The sequence below is a fragment of the Carassius gibelio genome, chromosome B25 (genome assembly GCF_023724105.1).
Source record: "Carassius gibelio isolate Cgi1373 ecotype wild population from Czech Republic chromosome B25, carGib1.2-hapl.c, whole genome shotgun sequence".
NCBI lineage: Eukaryota > Metazoa > Chordata > Actinopteri > Cypriniformes > Cyprinidae > Carassius > Carassius gibelio.
In genome coordinates this window covers 19,925,847-19,944,902 of record NC_068420.1, presented here as the reverse complement: position 1 = coordinate 19,944,902, position 19,056 = coordinate 19,925,847, and positions in this window count along the sequence as shown.

Here is a 19,056-nt window from a genome sequence, read left to right as displayed (position 1 = left end):
GGATCACAATCACTCCACCCTGACAATGCAAATGAGATTTTCAGCTCACACTCCCAGAGTCACTGTTTGATTGGTTACATGATCTGGACTGAAACACACCAGTTTCACTTGTGCTGTAGTCCAGCAGCACACAGACAAACTCATTATTACATTTTTTTAATTGCTAATATCCTTTTTCCAATCTGTAGTCACATCTTCAAAACACTATACACATTTAGCACAACATCAGTCTGTTGTGACCATATCTTGAGCTCAATTCATGTTGTTTCCACACATTAATTAACACATTTCTAAAATGCTTACATTTTCTTTTCACATATATACCAATATATATAACATATATTTCTTATACCAAAATCATAGATCTTTCTTACCTTTTTTTTTTCTTACAAATGCTTAAACACAGCATGACAGAAATGAAAACCTAAAGTTCCAAACTTTAAATACACTGTGTGCAGAATTATTAGGCAAATGAGTATTTTGACCACATCATCCTCTTTATGCATGTTGTCTTACTCCAAGCTGTATAGGCTCGAAAGCCTACTACCAATTAAGCATATTAGGTGATGTGCATCTCAGTAATGAGAAGGGGTGTGGTTTAATGACATCAACACCCTATATCAGGTGTGCATAATTATTAGGCAACTTCCTTTCCTTTGGCAAAATGGGTCAAAAGAAGGACTTGACAGGCTCCAAAAAGTCAAAAATAGGGAGATATCTTGCAGAGGGATGCAGCACTCTTAAAATTGCCAAGCTTCTGAAGCGTGATCATCGAACAATCAAGCGTTTCATTCAAAAAAGCCAACAGGGTCGCAAGAAGCGTGTGGAAAAACCAAGGCGCAAAATAACTGCCCGTGAACTGAGAAAAGTCAAGTGTACAGCTGCCAAGATGCCACTTGCCACCAGTTTTGCCATATTTCAGAGCTGCAACATCACTGGAGTGCCCAAAAGCACAAGGTGTGCAATACTCAGAGACAGGGCCGTTTGAAGGAATTTGGGGGCCCCAAGCAAAATGTACATAGAGGCCCCCCAACCCCTGCACGCACGCAAAGCCTACAGGAACCACAGCATAGTGTAACCCAGAGTGATTACAAATAGACAAAATAATAAGAATAAATAAACCAGAAAAAGAAAAGAAAAAGAGAATTAACTCAATTCATAAATGCAAAGTTAAAACTTTTCACAAATGATTAAAAAGTGTTTTTTTTTCTCTTGTGGTTTTTCTTATGTTGAGAATGTAAGAATTGTACATCGTTGAATGTTATGTTGCCTTTAAGAGAATGTGAGGTAGAGTTCACTTGTTGACCTATCAGGAGAGACGCAGCGTGAAGCAAGCGGATGAAGTCACCAGCGCGCGAAAGACTCAGCAGAAAGATCGGCAGAGATCATTCGGAGTGAAAATGTTAGTAATTGAAACCTGAAACCAGATAAAGCGTCTAGAAAGACATTGATTTTCCTTTGAACTGAACTTTATTTTGTTTCTTGAGTGATTTTGAGTTATTTTTGAGTGTTTTTCAACGTGAACACGGCGATGACGCAGACTGAATTCATCACCGCATGGAAGATGGCGAGCCTCCCAGCGAATCTCAATTGCAAATGAAACCATCGAACAATTTCAGCGGATTCACTGCTAGTTTTCCCCGGACGGAGGAAAAATAATCTGTGAGTGAACAAACATCAAACTAACTTACATCTACTTTTCTCCTTCTATGTGCTATTCTGTTCAATACGATGGAAGAAGGCCTGGATTGATGCATCTAACGTCCAATTTAGTTTTGGACAATTGTTCAACACAACAGTAGGCCTGGATTGTTGAATACTACTCAATCGGGTATGGACGATTGTTTTTTTATTTAGAGACTGGTAACATTATTTGAAAATCCATTACTGAATTTATTGATGTTTTGAACTGTATACCCACTAACAGTTGAATTGTATTATTCTTGTTTTTGTTTCAATACCTGTATTGATTTAATTTGAAGATAAGGTTTATTGGGTGAAATATTTTAAGTGTAAGAATTTTTTTTTTTTTTGCCGAATAGTCTTTGAATATCACATTCAAATTTAAAGCTAAAGAGTACTCAAACAATTGAAATAGGCTAGCGTAGCTCCAGTTAAATAATCTAAAATCTATAACGATTTAAATAAATGATCAAAAACATCTAAAAGATAATTAGGTAAAAATAAAATTAAACTAGCAAACTTTTATACACTAAACTAGAAGTAATATACTACAAGTCTTGATTTAAAAAATAAAGATTTAAAAGGAATAAGTCCTAAAAGAAAAAATTAAATAAAGGATAAATAACAGATCATTTTAATAAGAAAACAAACCCAGAGCTCAGTTTATTTATTTTCCTTGCGTTTATTATCAATCAGTAATTTAATTGTTATTTTGTTGATCATCAGTATTTTCCATTTTTGCTGCCTTTACCTGAAAGAGAAATCATTTGTTAATTATTTTCATTTATCATTTGCCTTGATATAAATCTTTCAATATAATTTGAACTTACCTTTGTTGGTTGTCTGTTGTTTTTTCCAATCTCTCACTACTGCTCCTTATGAACCTAGAGGTACTGGTCCACGTTTCCTCTTGTTTAACTCACCTGGGTGTCCATTCAGCCATGGTGCCCTGGTGACCTGTAGGAGGCGCTACAGTTTTGGCGAGCCAGCCAGGAGCAGTAAGTAGAGAGATATCTTAATAACAGAGAACAGACAAATTTAAAGAGACATTGCTCTGTAAAGAATGGAAGTCATTGAGCGAGAGAATGTAAAGGTTCCGAACTCACTTATTGTGAGTGGTATTACAAATACCGAGAGGGACAATGATTTGACTGAGCATCTTAGCAGATATGGGTGCATTGGCAGGATTGTTGCCATTGACAACCCTGAGTCCCCATATCACAAAAATGTGATAATTGAGTATGAGAGTGGAAGTGCACTGAAGAGCTTAGAGCCTCAGCTGCCATTCATTTTTGAAAGCCCACATCAGCCCAATCTCAGGTATGAGATTAAAGCTTTGTCCAGTATTTATGTTCAAACAGTCGCTAGTAGCGTCACCAAGGGCTTTATGGAGGAATTGAAGCGCATTGCAATGCTGAGTGGTAAATCTTTCGAAGACATCTTAAATGAGGAGCTTTCAAAATGCACAGAACCTGTATCTCAAAATGAAGATGAATCTAGGAGAACTGTTCAACCACCTACTATGGTGAATGCCATGCCTGAGATCCAAACGGATTTACCTCGGGTCAGTCAAGTTCAGGGGAACCGTGAAACACTCACTAATGCTGCATTTGTTCCATTAACCAGAATGTCTATCCCTAATGTGAATCCCCCAGAAGTACAGCGTGTTGTAGTTGAGCATATTGTGAAGAGTGAAGATGCTGCTTCTCACATGCATGCTCCTCTCAAGCTAAAGTTATTTTCTGGAAGATCCCCTCGTCCAGGGAATGAGGTGGATTATGATATATGGCACAACAGCGTTGAACTTATGCTACACGATCCTGCTTTTTCTGATCTAGTCAGATCTCGAAAAATTATTGACAGTCTTTTGCCTCCAGTGGCAGACATTGTGCGGACACTGGGTTCTCATGCTACACCCAGAGCATATATTGATTTATTAGATTCCGCTTTTGGAGCTGTGGAAGATGGCGATGATTTGTTTGCTAAATTCTTGAACACTCTGCAAGATGCTGGAGAGAGACCATCCCAGTTTTTGCAACGTCTGCAAGTAGCTTTGACGCTGGCCATAAAAAGAGGTGGTGTGTCCTCTGATGGGGCTGATCGACACTTGCTTAGACAGTTCTGTAGGGGTTGTTGGGACAATGCCCTCATTTCAGAGTTTCAGCTTGAACAAAAGAAAACTGATCCCCCTCCTTTTTCAGAACTTTTGCTGCTGTTGCGTACAGCTGAAGACAAACAAAGCACAAAAGAGTCCCGTATGAAAAAGCATCTTGGTACATCTAAGCAGCGCACCTCATCTTACTCCTTGTATGCTTCTTCGGATGAGGTGGTGTCACCTCAAACTTCGGTTTCTGACTTGAAGAAGCAAATTTCATTGCTTCAGGGACATGTCGAGAGCTTAAGGAAGGCCAAAGAGCAAACAAAGGATTATCATGAGAGTATGGTTCGTGATTTGCAAAAACAAGTAGCAGAATTGCAAAATCAGATTGTTGCTGTTAAGCCAACCAAGTCTGTAAATGTAAAACATGCTACAAAGGTGACCAAATCACAGTCTGTGCAAACAAATTTAAGTGAAGTTTCCCACAGCTTTATTTCTAAACAGACTAAACCTAAACCATGGTACTGCTTTCGTTGTGGCGAGGATGGCCACATTGTCTCTAGTTGTGATAATGCTGCAAATCCTGCTCTGGTAGCATCCAAAAGGAAGCTTCTAAAAGAGAAACAGGCTACCTGGGAGACTACTCAGGGGTCATACCATCCTGCCCCTTTAAACTAGAACCAGCTCCGTTTGTGGGACAAACGGGGGCTGAAAAATGTATCAGGGGTCCCGTCAATTATAAGAGCAGAAGCTGCAATTGGCATGTTCGCACCAGAAACAAACCATTTGTTCTGCCCAAAGGATTAGTTGGGGCAAAGTGCACAGCTGAAGTCATTATTGCAGGGCAAAATTGCAATTGTCTTCTTGATACAGGTTCACAGGTGACCACTGTTTCACAGCCATTTTATGCAAAGAATCTGTCCCATTTGGAAATTAAACGTCTTGAACATCTTCTTGAGGTGGAAGCGGCAAATGGTCAGCTCGTACCTTATCTTGGGTATATTGAAATTGATGTTGTGTTCCCCAAGGATTTTCTTGGAGCAGAGACCAAAATTTCCACACTTGCTTTAGTCACTGCTGATATCATTGGTAGTGGGCAGTCTTCTGTACTTATAGGCACAAACACCCTTAATTTAGCCTATGAGAGTCAGTCTGAGTCAGAAATTTCTTGTCAGACTTTACCTTATGGGTTCAGAGCCACTCTGAATGTGCTAAGACACAGATTAAAGCAAAAGTCTAATAGCATTATTGGGTCTGTGCGAATTCTGGGTATAAAGCCTGAAGTTGTTCCTGCTGGACAAACTCATGTACTGGAAGGCTCAATCAGTATGCAGGAGCCGCCTTCTGATAAATGGGTCTTAATGGAATCTCCTACTGAGTCTTCTTTGCCAGGAGGTCTTTTGTGTGCCTCTTGTCTTGTCACACTTCCCTCTACAACATCACGGAAAATCCCGGTGAGGGTGTTGCAACGACTGAAAGAGTATGGATTAAAGCTCTCTCCAGAAAAATGTAAATTTTGTCAAGCTTCTGTAAAATACTTAGGACACATTGTGTCTAGCAATGGTGTGGAGACAGATCCTGAAAAAGTTGAGGTGCTGAAATCTTGGCCAGTCCCAAAGAACCTGAAAGAACTACGTGCATTCTTGGGGTTCTCTGGCTACTACAGGAGGTTTATTCAAGATTATGCCAGGATCGCGAAGCCTTTGAATGATTTGACATCTGGGTATCCGCCACTCTGAAAGGGTTGTAAGCTCAAAGAAAGGAAAGACTACCATAATCCTAAAGAGCCTTTTGGTAGCCGTTGGTCTGTGAGTTGTCAGCAGGCATTTGAAGCAATCATTGAAGCACTTATTACTGCTCCTGTGCTTGGTTTCGCTGATCCGAAACTTCCATATGTCCTCCACACAGATGCAAGCACTGTAGGGTTGGGAGCGGCCTTATATCAAGAGCAGAATGGCCAATTAAAAGTAATTGCTTATGCCAGTCGAGGTCTTTCTCGGAGTGAGGCCCATTACCCAGCTCACAAGCTGGAGTTCTTGGCCCTTAAGTGGGCAGTTACTGACAAATTCAATGATTATCTGTATGGTTACCAGTTCACAGTTGTTACCGACAGTAATCCTTTGACATACATATTGACCTCAGCAAAACTAGATTCTACGAGCTATAGATGGCTCTCAGCTCTTTCAACTTTTTCTTTCAAACTACAGTACAGAGCTGGGAAACAGAATCTGGATGCTGACAGTCTGTCCAGACTTCCTCAGGGTGGATGGAGGAATGATGTCACATCTCAAAAGGAGCAAGAGCGAATCCGCCAATTCACTCTGAATCACCTGCTTGTTGATGTTTGCCCTGTTCCTGCTGAGGTTATTCAGGCCATATGTGACAAACACATTGTACAACACAATTCAGTTGATTGTGGTGATCCTCCTTTTGCTTTAGTTGAATCCCTTGCCATGCATGTTGATGCAATTCCATGCAGTTTTGATCAGAATGAGGGTTGTGATAATCTTCCTGGAGTTCCAACTTTTGGAGAAACCGATTTGATGGAAAAGCAAAGATCTGACCCCATCATTCGTGAGATAATTCACCAATTAGAGACTGGGGAGACAATTCCTCCTTCTGTAAGGGAAGAACTTCCTACCCTTCCATTGCTGATGAGGGAGTTAAGGAAGCTGGAGTTGCGTAACGGAATTCTTTATCGGAAAAGACAGGAGGGAGAGCATATACAAAACCAGTTGGTTCTTCCTGATTCTTTGCGTGGTATGGTTCTTACCTATTTACACGATGAGATGGGACATTTGGGCATAGAGCGCACATTGGATCTAGCAAGGTCAAGGTTCTATTGGCCTAGGATGGTTGCAGATGTGGAGAGAAAAATCAGAACATGCCCTAGATGTGTGTGTCATAAATCCTTACCTGAGAAAGCTGCCCCATTGGTTAATATACAAGTGACTCGTCCTCTTGAATTGGTGTGCATGGATTTTTTGTCTTATGAGCCAGATTCCAGGAATACCAAGGATGTGCTAGTTATCACCGATTTCTTTACGAAGTATGCGGTTGCTGTCCCCACTTCCAATCAGAAGTCGCGTACTGTGGCTAAAGCTCTTTGGGAGAATTTCATAGTCCCTTATGGAATCCCAGAGAAGTTACATAGAGACCAGGGAGCTGACTTTGAGTCAAAGACTATTAAAGAGCTTTGTCAACTGATGGGAATCCATAAGATCAGAACAACCCCTTACCATCCCAGGGGGAATCCAGTTGAACGATTCAATCGTACTCTCCTAAGTATGCTTGGTACACTTAAAGAGTGTGATAAGTTGCATTGGAGTACTTTTGTGAAACCCCTCGTACACGCGTACAACTGCACCAAACATGATTCTACTGGGTTTACCCCATATGAATTGATGTTTGGGAGGCAGCCGCGCTTGCCTATAGACTTGGCTTTTGATGTACCTCAGAACCGAGAGCAGTTTAAGACGCATTCACAATATGTGCGTGATTTGAAGACTAGGTTGCAAGGATCTTATGACTTAGCAATGAGAAATGCTGCTAAAGTTGGAGAGAGGAACAAAGCTCGTTTTGACAAGCATGTTCTTGAAACTACACTGGACACTGGAGATAGGGTTCTAGTTAGGAATGTACGCCTAAGGGGTAAACATAAACTGGCTGACAAGTGGGAATCACTTGTATATGTTGTTGTGAACAAGGCAGGTGAACTTCCTGTGTACACTGTTAAGCCAGAAGGCAAAGATGGTCTTTTAAGAACTCTTCATAGGTATCTTTTACTCCCGTGTGAATTGTTGCAGTTACCTGAAGAGGTAGTTGATTTGTCCAGGTCTCGTAGAAATCCGAGTAATGAGGTACAAGAGCAGCCAAAATCTGACTCTATTGATGATAGCTGTTTAGAACTGCTGTACCGTGATCCTTTTAACTGCACAAATACCAGATTCATTGAGGTTTATGAAAGAGAAAAAGTGTCACAGAATGATGTTTCCTCAAACACTGTAGTTCAGGACTCTGTTGATAACATTCCAACTGAGGACTTGCTTGTCCAGTCACCTGGGCCAGAGCATTCTACAATTGAAAGTGTACCTATCTTGAATTATTTTCCTGTTGATAATCCTGAGGTAAATGAAAATTTACCTGCAGTTACTTCTGACACGCCCACTGATCAGAGAATACTTGTAAAAGAAACTGAAAAGGTCTGTGAACATTTATCTGTACAAGAGCAAAATGAAAATGATGGCAATTTCATCAGAAAGTCTAATAGAGTTAGACAGAAACCAAGAGTGTTCACTTACCCCGAATTGGGTAATCCTTTGGTTTCAATAGTACAGTCTCTATTCCAGAGTCTTAGTACAGCCGTGACTGACTCTATTATGGAAAGTAGTTTTTCTAATTCATCTGAACCCGTGGTAACACAGCCTATTAGTTGCATGCACAGGGACGTGCATAGAGTTAGCGGGGGAGGGTGTAACCCAGAGTGATTACAAATAGACAAAAGAATAAGAATAAATAAACCAGAAAAAGAAAAGAAAAAGTGAATTAACTCAATTCATAAATGCAAAGTTAAAACTGTTCACAAATGATTAAAAAGTTTTTTTTTTTTTTCTCTTGTGGTTTTTCTTATGTTGAGAATGTAAGAATTGTACATCGTTGAATGTTATGTTGCCTTTAAGAGAATGTGAGGTAGAGTTCACTTGTTGACCTATCAGGAGAGACGCAGCGTGAAGCAAGCGGATGATGTCACCAGCGCGCGAAAGAGACTGAGAGAGAGGAGACTCAGCAGAAAGATCGGCAGAGATCATTCGGAGTGAAAATATTAGTAATTGAAACCTGAAACCAGATAAAGCGTCTAGAAAGACATTGATTTTCCTTTGAACTGAACTTTATTTTGTTTCTTGAGTGATTTGGAGTTATTTTTGAGTGTTTTTCAACGTGAACACGGCGATGATGTAATACTCCTGTAAAGGATGATATTAAATGAATGAGCGTTCAAGCGATGTTTCTTCACCGATGCTTTATCATGAATCAATACAAATGATGTGAATTGCACATGTGCATAGTCTCACACTTTTCAACAGTATATTCACAAATGCATAGTATCAACACAGTATTGACTTAGATGCTGTTACTGTAACCACAAATCACAATTTATGACACAAGGCCAGGTATGTAAATAGGTCCACTCGACTACATAGTCTTCTCTGGGCGTCATACATACATATCAGTGAAAAAGCATGAAATAAACTCATAACAGAAGGAATAAGGAATAACAACATATATAATGAATAAAGTATAACATGAAATGCATATAACAGTACATGTATTTTACATCCGTGTCCTAATAACCATCGTGCGATCTAATCACGGCACATTTATGCTAACCATGTGCTCGGATTTGATGGTTAACATTAGACCGAGTTTATGAACATATCAATCATATGCATCTCGAAAAACAAACAGTATAGAGAACAGCCTTTCTTACAAAACGATTAAAGCAGTGATGGAGTGTCTTGTGTACATTTTATACCTGTAAAGGATGATATTAAATGAATGAGCATTCAAGTGATGTTTCTTCACCGATGCTTTATCATGAATGAAGCATATCGCGAGAACTCCCGCACGCAGTGGCGCGCACCTTTTCATTCAACCAATCACACACATCCATCTCCAGCTGATAATATGCATATTAAATTGGAACGATAACTCTTATGAAAAATCCCGAAATAGTTGCAACATGTATTTTGATTAACACAGCATTTATAATATGATAGAAATTATATAAATAAAATATAAATCAAGGAAAATGGATATTGCCACATGAAATATACACAAGAATAAACTGAAAATAATTATAATTATGACAATTATTCAGGATACCACACTCTCCCCCTCAAAGAAAAGATGTCGTCCCGACATCAAATTGCTTAATTAGTCACAGTAATGCTCAATTCACAGTATTTAAACTTTTAGCTTTAACCAGCAGTTATCTCTGATATCAGATATAACAGTAGCCTACTGTTATCAACAATTTCCTTGTGCATTTTTTTCACAGCTTTTTTTTTTTTGTTTTTAACAAGCAAACATTTACAATGGTGATATTGCCCATTTTCAAGACAAGAGTTCTTAATAGTCAATAGACTAGAGGCACATGTTTGTAAATAGTCCCATAAGGTAGTGCAAATTTTTTTTTTTTTTTTTTTTTTTTTACTACCAACAAGTCTCTTTAAAGAAAAAAAACAGTCCATTCATCTGCTCCAGCAAAAATGGCAAAAAGTTCCTCGCAAAGGGAAAAAGATTCAAAAATTGTCAAAAAGATAGTCTCAAAGTGTCCACAATTTCAAAACTGCACAACAGTCCACTTTCTTAATATCTGATAACAGTCCATGGTTTTTGTTTTGCCATAGTTTCTTACTATGCGCAATACACAGTCTCTGGTTAATGTGCTATACAGTGGCATTTCATACCTTCAACACAGTCCATACAGTAACTAATTATGGGAGATAAGTTCATGTGGTAGCAATTCAGTTAATAGCACATACTGTATGAGGGCTGGGGGTAACAAAGTGGTGTTGCTAACCAGGGTGCCACAGCTGTCATTGCCCTAGATGCAAAGTGTGGGTAGTGGTTATTGCCTACTATCTGCACATTGTAGCACGATGGGGTCCCAAGATTGTCATATGTAAACTTTTTTGGTGGCTGCCACGTTGCATTGTGTCAACAGTTGATTCGTTTTCATCAAGTTCTTGTCTTTTTTCAGGTGCAGATGCAGGTTCTGGAAGACCTATCTCTAGTTCGGCTTGGGGTGACTGTGGCCTTGGTTCCCATACTGGAGAGCTAGATCGAGGTTCAGAAGATACTGGCTGTGGTGGTAGCTTATCCAGTTTTTCTGGGGAATCACCGCTTTCTCGTGGTCTTATCTGATAAGGCTCCACTAGGAAGAAGTACTCATCCTCTTCGCTTTCATTATCACACTCTGGTTCAATTTCTCTTTCCTTGGGGGGCTGAGTTCTGCTGCTCTTCGGTTCCTTTGGTTTGGCACCTTGAGTTGGTGTGATTTTAAGAGGTAGATGGTCACATGGAAGAAGAAGATTGCGATGCAAAACTCTTGATCTACCCTTACCCTGTTCAGGTTTTACTTCGTAAATTGGTGCATCACTCGCAACCTGGCGTGTGACAATGTGAACTTCATCTTCCCAGTAATTCCTCAGTTTCCCGGTTCCACCTCTTGGACTCAAGTTTTTCACAAGGACCCTGCTTCCTGGGAACAGATCAGTACACCTCACTTTTCGATCGTAATTTCTTTTGTTTCTGTCAGCATACTTGTTTGCCTGTTCTCTTGCTATCTCACAAGCTTCCTGCATCCCTTTCGTCCATTGCTCCATGTACTCATTATAACTTTGAAAGTTGTTGTCTGAGTTGAGACCAAAAAGAGCATCGATGGGCAGCCTTGGTGTACGACCGAACAGCAGATGGAATGGTGAGAAGCCAGTCACATCACATCTAGTACAGTTATAGGCAAAGATTAATTTGTTGAGTGCATCCTTCCAATTCGATTTTTGTTTTTCAGTCAGGGTTTTCAGCATCTGCAGTAACGTCCTGTTAAATCTTTCCACCTGCCCATTTCCCTGTGGGTGGTAGGGGGTGGTCCTTGAGCCAGCGACGCCACTGTACTTCCTGAGTTGGGTGAGTAGCTGATTTTCGAATTCTCCCCCTTGGTCGTGGTGAATCCTGGACGGAAACCCAAACTTGAGGGCAAAATCATTGAATAATCGTTCAGCCACTGTTTTTGCTGACTTTGAGGTTGTGGCATAAGCCTGAGCAAATCGGGTGAAGTGGTCGACAATTACTAAGATATACTCATAGCCCCCCTTGCATTTGTCCAAATGTAGGAAGTCAATTGACACCAATTCAAAAGGGTGGGTTGTTTTGATACTTTTAAGGGGTGCTCTTGTCTCACGGCATGGTTTTTTTTGTTTGATGCAGAAGCAGGTTCTCAGGACATAGTTCTCAATGTCTTTCTGCATGTAGGGCCAGAAGAACCGATCCCTAATGAGGCTTGTGGTGCGGTCGAGGCCCTGATGACCCATCTCATCATGCATTTCCCTTAGAACAGTTTTTCTGAATTGAGTTGGTAATACCAGCTGTGTCCTTTGAGATGTGTGGCGGAAGAGAATGCCATGTTCATCCAGCTTCAGCTTATCCCATTCTCTCAGAAGAACTTTGGATGACGAGTTGACCGAACGCCACTGCTGAGGAGGCCTAGATCCAGTTTGCAAGTGTTCAATGATTCCTCTAATGTCCTTGTCATCCTTTTGTGCTTGTCTAATTTCTTCTTTTGACAGGGGTATGAGGAGTCCCTCATTTTCCTCCCCACATATTAATACATTCTGACAGGCTACAGCAAGGGAGACATCTGGATTATTCTGGAGCTCCACCGCTTGAATCACAACTCCCACACATTCAGAGGAGAACTCTTCCGTGCATTCTCTCATTGTCGTTTCCAGATCCGTTGGCATCCTGGAGAGTGAGTCCGCATCTATATTTTCTTTACCTGGACGGTAGCGGATGGTAAAGTGGAAGTCTGCGAGCTCCGACACCCATCTACACCCGGTGGCATTCAACTTTGCAGAGGTCAGCACATAGGTCAATGGGTTATTGTCACTAAACACTGTAAAGGTTGGTGCATAATACAGGTAGTCTCTGAATTTCTCAGTGATAGCCCATTTTAGAGCTAAGAACTCCAGCTTCCCACTGTGCAGATGATAATTTTTCTCTGCCGCTGTCAAGGTCCGGGAGCCATAGGCAATAACTCTCAGCTTGCCATGCTGGTTCTGGTATAGAACGGCACCTAACCCTTGATTGGATGCGTCTGTATGGAGGATGAACGGCTGGGAGTAGTCTGGAAATCCTAAGACTGGAGGCTCGATCAAGCAGTTAATCAACTTTTCAAGGATCTCTTGATGGTGTTCTGTCCACTCAATTGGTTTACTTGATGACACCACATGATTCCGTTTGTTATTTTTTTCTTTGTGTCTTCCTTTTCTCTGTGGCTCATTACCATCAGCCTTACATTTTAGCAGGTCGTAGAGGGGACTGGCGATCCGGGAGAAGTCTTTAATGTATTGACGATAGTAGCTGAGCAGGCCCAGAATCTTGCGCAGCTCTCCCACAGTGCTTGGTTTCCGTTCCTTTAGTGCCGTTACAGCAACTGTGTCTGCTGGATCAATACGACTGCCTTCAGCTGAGACAATTCTGCCCAGATAACGCACCTCCTTCTTAAAGAGCTCACATTTTCTGGGTTTTAACTTCACTCCATGGGACTGCAGCCTTTGCAGCACTCTCCTTACTGCTTCCACCTGTCCGTCAAAAGTCTCAGTAAAGACCAGGATGTCATCTAAATATGGTATGCATATTTTGTCTCTCAAACCTTCCAGACTTTCCTCCATAAACCGTTGGAATGCTGCAGGTGCATTCATGAGGCCGAAAGGGATACGGATCCATTCATAGAGACCCCACGGTGTTGTGAATGCAGCAAGGTACCTACTCTCTGGGGACATGAAGCCTTGATGGTACGCCTTTCCCTGGTCAAGCAGAGAGAACCACGCATTGCCCCCAAGGCCATCTAGGATATCCTGCACCCTGGGTATTGGCTGGCGATCAGGGATTGTTTTGCTGTTCAGGTCCCTATAGTCAATACACAGCCTGAGGCTGCCATCCTTTTTACGGACGCAGACAATTGGGGACGAATAAGGGGAATGAGACTTAGCCACCCATCCTTGAGCAATCAGGTCGTGTAAGTAGTCCTTCATTTCCTGGTATAATGGTTTAGGGACTGATGTATACGTGCGGGCAACAGGGGTGTTATCATTTAATGAAATACTCAGTTGCAACCCTGGAACACAGCCAATAACATCATCTGACTGCGAGAAGGCATGACATTCTTCCCGCAACATCTGCTTCACTTGTTGTTGTTGAGGCAGAGTTAAATGGCTCAAATCTACTGGAGGGTCCCATGAATCTCCGTTACCGTCTCCTTCCATTGTTTCCGGTAGAACCTGAGTGACAGAGGTTGTGGCTGCAGACTGTGGACTTGCTATTGGTAAGACGGACTTGACTGGCTGCAAAGTTCCCATCTCGGTTTTACCACTGAGCATGATATCATGGTCTGTTCCATTCTGCACAATGACAGTAATCACTGGGCGGGCTCCCCTTTTCAGAATGTGGAGGGTATCAAAAAGTTCAAGGCCATCAGGGTACAGTGGGTTAACAGGTGGTTCAAACAGCAGTACACTTTCTTGTTTCACGTAAGGCACTTTTACCAGACACTGAATCTGCATAACGGTGTGCTTCAGTATGTTTACAGGCTCTTTCATGGTTCTTACTATGTACTCGCTGGAAACATCTGTAGTCACCAAACTGATGAGGGTATGTACACTTTTCTTCTTTATGCTGGGGAAAGCATTTCTAACAGTCCTGTACAAACACACATTAGTCACATCATGAGATCCATTTGTTTCATTCTGTCTCATTATTTGTTCTATCACATTATACCCAATGATGGGTCTGGATAATTCATGGTCCTTCAAGACAAGCACAGGAATTTTTAACCCTTTCTCATCGGTTACAGGGGATGCCAGCTTGAAATTCAATTCCACCCATCCGCTGTATGGCATGTTTGTTCCATTGGCTGCCACCAACCGCAGACTGTCTGGTGCTTCAGTTGCCTCAGAAATGTTTCTCAATGTCACTGTAGGTGCGTATTTGGCTTTCCACTGCTCATCTATAATGCATACTTGAGAGCCTGTGTCCCATAATGCTTCTGTCTTTTTCTTCTGTAGATAACAGGTCACAAGGCATTGTTTGCCTACTAAGGACGTGATGGCAGAATGCTGGTTAACTTGACAAGGGGCAGCTAAAATATTATCAAGCGACTGAAACTCAAGCTGTCTCTCATGGCCCATGCTACATTTCTCGTATTTTGGGGACTTCCCTACTGCTCGGGTCACACCCTGTCCCTCGGGGGCAACCCGCTCTTGTTTAACGGAGCTCCTATCTGAGGCCTGGCACCTTTACTCCTACAGCCAGCTGAGAAGTGTTCGCTGCTGCCACAGTGGTAACAATGGGTGCAAGGTTCTTCTGCTTTCCGCTGCTGGCAATGGAAACATTGTCTGGCTAGTGAGGAACGGGGCTGGCGGAACTGACGAGGGTACTGTTGTGGTGGCACCATATACTGCTGGGAATAATGATGTGGTGCTGCAAAACTTGATGGCTGAGTTGCATAATTGAAGGACATGGGATGCTGCTGAGGAGAAGGATAAACAAACGGCTGCCCATGGTGAGTTTCTGGCACTGAATAATGCTGATGAGGATGGAGAGAATGTTCTTGTGAAGCAGCAGACAACTGAACTGGGTTTGCAGGTGGAAGAGGTATTTTCTGTTCCCTCACCTGTTGTGGGCTTTGTGAGAACTGGTGTGGAGACATGTATGGACCTGCCTGTCGTTGATATATAGCCGTATCTGGCTTCCAGGTCTGATGCTCTTGAATTTGGGTCCATCCTGATGTCTGTTGGGAACCCTGAGATGAGATTTGATGCTGTGAGGACACTGCTGCTGCTGGTTCTTTGTTGTAGACTGCAAAACACTGCTGAGGAACAGTTAAGGGCTGTTGGATTGTCTCTTTAATCTGCATGATATCATCACTCAGGCTTTTCAGTTGTGACATTAAATCAAACTTAGACTGTTTGGACTGAGATTTTTGTTCAGGGGCAGGCTCGTTTGGCTGCACAGCATGAACGGTAACATTTTTCTCATATTTTCGTCTGCTTTGCCTTTCAGACTCATTGGAACAAGCCACTTTGAGTTTCTCCAGCAACACTTCATCTGGAATGGTGGGGTCTGATAGGTATGGTTGAAGTTCACTTTGGATGCGGTCGTTTTGCAATCCAGTCAAGACTGTGTGCAAAAACATATTCTGAACTAGGGCAGGATCATATTTTAACCCTGAGTCATCCTCCTGAGAAGCAAACAAAATTTTCTGTCTCAGATCAAGAGCTCTTATTAGGAAGCTTTGTGGCGTTTCTCTAGAGCGCTGAGCTTCTGTGGTGAGCTGCTTATATAGTTCAGTAGCATTTTTTTCCTGAAAATGAGAACGGAGTATCCGTCTCAGTGTTGGGAGTGTTAATCCTGCCTTTCCTTCTAGATAGATCCGCAGCTGAAGCCCTGGTGTGATAGCTCTGATGACAGAATCTACTATTTCCTGTTCTACATAGCCCTTGTTGAGTCCACCTTCTATCTGCCGTGCCAGACTAGAAAATGAGAGCCGGTCTTTCTGCCCTAGATCTCCTATGAGACCAGAAATCTTGAAATCTTTCTGCCATGTTGAGGTAACTTGTCTCTGAAATGTGGGTTGAGAATAAACTTGGCCATGGTCTTCATATGTATGTCTGTTTACTGCATTTTGTGGTGCTGTAGGACTAATGTGCATTGCAGAAAACAATTCAGTTGCACTTTCTCCACTTCCTTGCATTGCCCTCTGGACTGTGTTAACATCTCCTGGTTTATTCTCCACTCTCTCTGTAGCCTGTTCTGAAGCATTAATTGTTATTCCCATTAGCTGGCTCAGTTTATCATTAATTGTTAAAAGTTCAGCCATGCCGCCATCTTCTAGCTCTTCTAGCTCAGCTCTCAGTAGATAGTTACTAAGGAGTCGCAACAGATACAAACAAGTTACATTTGTCTCATCCTCTCGTGTCAGGTGAAGGAAGACACTGAGTTTTGCCAGCTTTTCAAGTGATAGTGTGCATAATTTCTCCCCAATTTCATCCTGAAGATGTTTAAGCTCCTCCATTTTTGTTACTGTGTAGACAGGCTGTTCAGAGTAGTGTTTACCTTACTGACTTGACCTGGATGCCACTGGTCACAAACTGAACCCCCAGCACATGCACTGCTCAATAGACTTTTTTTCTTTTCACCACTCGTCCTGAATGCCTCACACTGCAGTTCATCTGGGTCACTAAAAAGGGGATGATGTTGCTAAATGGGCTCTACCGGTCAGGGAGTCACTCCATCGAACATCAATCCCAGCGGTGCCTCCAAGATTGTAATACTCCTGTAAAGGATGATATTAAATGAATGAGCGTTCAAGCGATGTTTCTTCACCGATGCTTTATCATGAATCAATACAAATGATGTGAATTGCACATGTGCATAGTCTCACACTTTTCAACAGTATATTCACAAATGCATAGTATCAACACAGTATTGACTTAGATGCTGTTACTGTAACCACAAATCACAATTTATGACACAAGGCCAGGTATGTAAATAGGTCCACTCGACTACATAGTCTTCTCTGGGCGTCATACATACATATCAGTGAAAAAGCATGAAATAAACTCATAACAGAAGGAATAAGGAATAACAACATATATAATGAATAAAGTATAACATGAAATGCATATAACAGTACATGTATTTTACATCCGTGTCCTAATAACCAGCGTGCGATCTAATCACGGCACATTTATGCTAACCATGTGCTCGGATTTGATGGTTAACATTAGACCGAGTTTATGAACATATCAATCATATGCATCTTGAAAAACAAACAGTATAGAGAACAGCCTTTCTTACAAAACAATTAAAGCAGTGATGGAGTGTCTTGTGTACATTTTATACCTGTAAAGGATGATATTAAATGAATGAGCGTTCAAGCGATGTTTCTTCACCGATGCTTTATCATGAATGAAGCATATCGCGAGAACTCCCGCACGCAGTGGCGCGCACCTTTTCATTCAACCAATCACACACATCCATCTCCAGCTGATAATATGCATATTAAATTGGAACGATAACTCTTATGAAAAATCCCGAAATAGTTGCAACATGTATTTTGATTAACACAGCATTTATAATATGATAGAAATTATATAAATAAAATATAAATCAAGGAAAATGGATATTGCCACATGAAATATACACAAGAATAAACTGAAAATAATTATAATTATGACAATTATTCAGGATACCACAATGACGCAGACTGAATTCATCACCGCATGGAAGATGGCGAGCCTCCCAGCAAATCTCAATTGCAAATGAAACCATCGAACAATTTCAGCGGATTCACTGCTAGTTTTCCCCGGACGGAGGAAAAATAATCTGTGAGTGAACAGACATCAAACTCTACTTTTCTCCTTCTATGTGCTATTCTGTTCAATACGATGGAAGAAGGCCTGGATTGATGCATCTAACGTCCAATTTAATTTTGGACAATTATTCAACAGAACAGTAGGCCTGGATTGTTGAATACTACTCAATCGGGTATGGACGATTGTTTTTTTATTTAGAGACTGGTAACATTATTTGAAAATCCATTACTGAATTTATTGATGTTTTGAACTGTATACCCACTAACAGTTGAATTGTATTATTCTTGTTTTTGTTTCAATACCTGTATTGATTTAATTTGAAGATAAGGTTTATTGGGTGAAATATTTGAAGTGTAAGAATTTTTTTTTTTTTTTTGCCAAATAGTCTTTGAATATCACATTCAAATTTAAAGCTAAAGAGTACTCAAACAATTGAAATAGGCTAGCGTAGCTCCAGTTAAATAATCTAAAATCTATAACGATTTAAATAAATGATCAAAAACATCTAAAAGATAATTAGGTAAAAAACTAGAAGTAATATACTACAAGTCTTGATTTAAAAAAAAAAAGATTTAAAAGGAATAAGTCCTAAAATAAAAAATAAAATAAAGGATAAATAACAGATCATTTTAATAAGAAAACAAACCCAGAGCTCAGTTTATTTATTTTCCTTGCGTTTATTATCAATCAGTAATTTCATTGTTATTTTGTTGATCATCAGTATTTTCCATTTTTGCTGCCTTTACCTGAAAGAGAAATCATTTGTTAATTATTTTCATTTATCATTTGCCTTGATATAAATCTTTCAATATAATTTGAACTTACCTTTGTTGGTTGTCTGTTGTTTTTTCCAATCTCTCACTACTGCTCCTTATGAACCTAGAGGTACTGGTCCACGTTTCCTCTTGTTTAACTCACCTGGGTGTCCATTCAGCCGTGGTGCCCTGGTGACCTGTAGGAGGCGCTACAATAGCCATACAGTTTAAGTTCACCCACACTTTATATAAATAAAAAAGGTTTACTGTGCAAATACTGCTTGAAAAAATAGTTTGGTGGGAATTCAATAGTGACTTGCCCTGTTTTTTTTTTTATTTTTATAATATGACAGCACACACTTAT